The sequence below is a fragment of the Phyllobates terribilis genome, unplaced genomic scaffold (genome assembly GCF_046119375.1).
Source record: "Phyllobates terribilis strain yellow unplaced genomic scaffold, ASM4611937v1 Scaffold_2__4_contigs__length_985480577, whole genome shotgun sequence".
In the NCBI taxonomy this organism is placed as follows: Eukaryota; Metazoa; Chordata; class Amphibia; order Anura; family Dendrobatidae; genus Phyllobates; species Phyllobates terribilis.
This window is the reverse complement of record NW_027362762.1, coordinates 315,325,212-315,330,389: the sequence shown is the minus strand read 5'-3', so window position 1 is coordinate 315,330,389 and position 5,178 is coordinate 315,325,212.

Genomic DNA, 5,178 nt, shown 5'->3' with positions numbered 1-5,178 from the left:
CAAGCACAGGGGCCCCTAGATTTATATGGGGGTCTATACGGTGTCTGATGTGCAGAACCTCTTTATCTGTTCTAAAAACAAACAACAAACAGAAACCAGACGACCGCATGAATCAATGGGGGTCCTCTGCTTCTGTTTCATACAGGAATGCTAATTCCATTTATCTGTTTGAATTGGAACAAACGGAAAGCATAAACAGTCATCTGAACAAAGCCTTAAAACAATTGGGTCCCTTCCTTCAGTTTCATTTATTTTTTTTTTTTATCTCACTGAAACTAAAGTAAAGCACTCTGCGCTATTTATCGCTTTAAAAAATGGAGCTGAACTGCTGCAAAACTGCCACCAATCAGATGGAATAAAGGGGCAGAAACGTACCCTTTGCACTCTCATAGGTCTACACTGCGACTTTGGTCAAAGTGTACGATTTGTCTCTGACCTGCTGTTGCACTGGGCGCAGTTTGATTGCAAGTCGCACACAGTTAACAATTTTCAACATCAGCAAGTTTCTGCATGGCGCATGCTACACATCGCACACATAGCTCTGCACCAATCATGTTCTGTGCAGCTCAGAGCTGTGTGTGTAATGTGTATATACAGCGCAGAGCTGTGTGTGTAATGTGTATATACAGCGCAGAGCTGTGTGTAATGTGTATATACAGCGCAGAGCTGTGTGTAATGTGTATATACAGCGCAGAGCTGTGTGTAATGTGTATATACAGCGCAGAGCTGTGTGTGTAATGTGTATATACAGCGCAGAGCTGTGTGTGTAATGTGTATATACAGCGCAGAGCTGTGTGTGTAATGTGTATATACAGCGCAGAGCTGTGTGTGTAATGTGTATATACAGCGCAGAGCTGAGTGTGTAATGTGTATATACAGCGCAGAGCTGAGTGTGTAATGTGTATATACAGCGCAGAGCTGAGTGTGTAATGTGTATATACAGCGCAGAGCTGTGTGTGTAATGTGTATATACAGCGCAGAGCTGTGTGTGTAATGTGTATATACAGCGCAGAGCTGTGTGTGTAATGTGTATATACAGCGCAGAGCTGTGTGTGTAATGTATATATACAGCGCAGAGCTGTGTGTGTAATGTATATATACAGCGCAGAGCTGTGTGTGTAATGTATATATACAGCGCAGAGCTGTGCGTAATGTGTATATACAGCGCAGAGCTGTGTGTGTAATGTGTATATACAGCGCAGAGCTGTGTGTGTAATGTGTATATACAGCGCAGAGCTGTGTGTGTAATGTGTATATACAGCGCAGAGCTGTGTGTGTAATGTGTATATACAGCGCAGAGCTGTGCGTAATGTGTATATACAGCGCAGAGCTGTGTGTGTAATGTGTATATACAGCACAGAGCTGTGTGTGTAATGTGTATATACAGCACAGAGCTGTGTGTGTAATGTGTATATACAGCGCAGAGCTGTGTGTGTAATGTGTATATACAGCGCAGAGCTGTGTGTGTATACAGCACAGAGCTGTGTGTGTAATGTGTATATACAGCGCAGAGCTGAGTGTGTAATGTGTATATACAGCGCAGAGCTGAGTGTGTAATGTGTATATACAGCGCAGAGCTGTGTGTAATGTGTATATACAGCGCAGAGCTGTGTGTGTAATGTGTATATACAGTGCAGAGCTGTGTGTGTAATGTGTATATACAGCGCAGAGCTGTGTGTGTAATGTGTATATACAGTGCAGAGCTGTGTGTGTAATGTGTATATACAGTGCAGAGCTGTGTGTGTAATGTGTATATACAGCGCAGAGCTGAGTGTGTAATGTGTATATACAGCGCAGAGCTGTGTGTGTAATGTGTATATACAGTGCAGAGCTGTGTGTGTAATGTGTATATACAGCGCAGAGCTGTGTGTGTAATGTGTATATACAGCGCAGAGCTGTGTGTGTAATGTGTATATACAGTGCAGAGCTGTGTGTAATGTGTATATACAGCGCAGAGCTGTGTGTGTAATGTGTATATACAGCGCAGAGCTGTGTGTGTAATGTGTATATACAGCGCAGAGCTGTGTGTGTAATGTGTATATACAGCGCAGAGCTGTGTGTGTAATGTGTATATACAGCGCAGAGCTGTGTGTGTAATGTGTATATACAGCGCAGAGCTGAGTGTGTAATGTGTATATACAGCGCAGAGCTGAGTGTGTAATGTGTATATACAGCGCAGAGCTGAGTGTGTAATGTGTATATACAGCGCAGAGCTGTGTGTGTAATGTGTATATACAGCGCAGAGCTGTGTGTGTAATGTGTATATACAGCGCAGAGCTGTGTGTGTAATGTGTATATACAGCGCAGAGCTGTGTGTGTAATGTGTATATACAGCGCAGAGCTGTGTGTGTAATGTGTATATACAGCGCAGAGCTGTGTGTGTAATGTGTATATACAGCGCAGAGCTGTGTGTGTAATGTGTATATACAGCGCAGAGCTGTGTGTGTAATGTGTATATACAGCGCAGAGCTGAGTGTGTAATGTGTATATACAGCGCAGAGCTGAGTGTGTAATGTGTATATACAGCGCAGAGCTGAGTGTGTAATGTGTATATACAGCGCAGAGCTGTGTGTGTAATGTGTATATACAGCGCAGAGCTGTGTGTGTAATGTGTATATACAGCGCAGAGCTGTGCGTAATGTGTATATACAGCGCAGAGCTGTGTGTGTAATGTGTATATACAGCACAGAGCTGTGTGTGTAATGTGTATATACAGCACAGAGCTGTGTGTGTAATGTGTATATACAGCGCAGAGCTGTGTGTGTAATGTGTATATACAGCGCAGAGCTGTGTGTGTATACAGCACAGAGCTGTGTGTGTAATGTGTATATACAGCGCAGAGCTGAGTGTGTAATGTGTATATACAGCGCAGAGCTGAGTGTGTAATGTGTATATACAGCGCAGAGCTGTGTGTAATGTGTATATACAGCGCAGAGCTGTGTGTGTAATGTGTATATACAGTGCAGAGCTGTGTGTGTAATGTGTATATACAGCGCAGAGCTGTGTGTGTAATGTGTATATACAGTGCAGAGCTGTGTGTGTAATGTGTATATACAGTGCAGAGCTGTGTGTGTAATGTGTATATACAGCGCAGAGCTGAGTGTGTAATGTGTATATACAGCGCAGAGCTGTGTGTGTAATGTGTATATACAGTGCAGAGCTGTGTGTGTAATGTGTATATACAGCGCAGAGCTGTGTGTGTAATGTGTATATACAGTGCAGAGCTGTGTGTGTAATGTGTATATACAGTGCAGAGCTGTGTGTAATGTGTATATACAGCGCAGAGCTGTGTGTGTAATGTGTATATACAGCGCAGAGCTGTGTGTGTAATGTGTATATACAGCGCAGAGCTGTGTGTGTAATGTGTATATACAGCGCAGAGCTGTGTGTGTAATGTGTATATACAGCGCAGAGCTGAGTGTGTAATGTGTATATACAGCACAGAGCTGAGTGTGTAATGTGTATATACAGCGCAGAGCTGAGTGTGTAATGTGTATATACAGCGCAGAGCTGTGTGTGTAATGTGTATATACAGCGCAGAGCTGTGTGTGTAATGTGTATATACAGCGCAGAGCTGTGTGTGTAATGTGTATATACAGCGCAGAGCTGTGTGTGTAATGTATATATACAGCGCAGAGCTGTGTGTGTAATGTATATATACAGCGCAGAGCTGTGTGTGTAATGTATATATACAGCGCAGAGCTGTGCGTAATGTGTATATACAGCGCAGAGCTGTGTGTGTAATGTGTATATACAGCGCAGAGCTGTGTGTGTAATGTGTATATACAGCGCAGAGCTGTGTGTGTAATGTGTATATACAGCGCAGAGCTGTGTGTGTAATGTGTATATACAGCGCAGAGCTGTGCGTAATGTGTATATACAGCGCAGAGCTGTGTGTGTAATGTGTATATACAGCACAGAGCTGTGTGTGTAATGTGTATATACAGCACAGAGCTGTGTGTGTAATGTGTATATACAGCGCAGAGCTGTGTGTGTAATGTGTATATACAGCGCAGAGCTGTGTGTGTATACAGCACAGAGCTGTGTGTGTAATGTGTATATACAGCGCAGAGCTGAGTGTGTAATGTGTATATACAGCGCAGAGCTGAGTGTGTAATGTGTATATACAGCGCAGAGCTGTGTGTAATGTGTATATACAGCGCAGAGCTGTGTGTAATGTGTATATACAGCGCAGAGCTGTGTGTGTAATGTGTATATACAGTGCAGAGCTGTGTGTGTAATGTGTATATACAGCGCAGAGCTGTGTGTGTAATGTGTATATACAGTGCAGAGCTGTGTGTGTAATGTGTATATACAGTGCAGAGCTGTGTGTGTAATGTGTATATACAGCGCAGAGCTGAGTGTGTAATGTGTATATACAGCGCAGAGCTGAGTGTGTAATGTGTATATACAGCGCAGAGCTGTGTGTAATGTGTATATACAGCGCAGAGCTGTGTGTAATGTGTATATACAGCGCAGAGCTGTGTGTAATGTGTATATACAGCGCAGAGCTGTGTGTAATGTGTATATACAGCGCAGAGCTGTGTGTAATGTGTATATACAGCGCAGAGCTGTGTGTAATGTGTATATACAGCGCAGAGCTGTGTGTGTAATGTGTATATACAGCGCAGAGCTGTGTGTAATGTGTATATACAGCGCAGAGCTGTGTGTAATGTGTATATACAGCGCAGAGCTGTGTGTAATGTGTATATACAGCGCAGAGCTGTGTGTGTAATGTGTATATACAGCGCAGAGCTGTGTGTGTAATGTGTATATACAGCGCAGAGCTGTGTGTGTAATGTGTATATACAGCGCAGAGCTGTGTGTGTAATGTGTATATACAGCGCAGAGCTGTGTGTGTAATGTGTATATACAGCGCAGAGCTGTGTGTGTAATGTGTATATACAGCGCAGAGCTGTGTGTGTAATGTGTATATACAGTGCAGAGCTGTGTGTGTAATGTGTATATACAGCGCAGAGCTGTGTGTAAATGTACCGTGTCTCCCACGCACACGGTGTAGTTGTCCTTACTCTTCACGGTGCACGGGTGTTGCTCTGCAGCTGAGGAGGCGGCACACACACAGCACGTTACCTGGTCACATAATGAACAGAGATCAACATAAACCTCCAGCAGCGCAGGCTCCGCCCACGCACGGTCACGTGCACCTGACATCAGCAG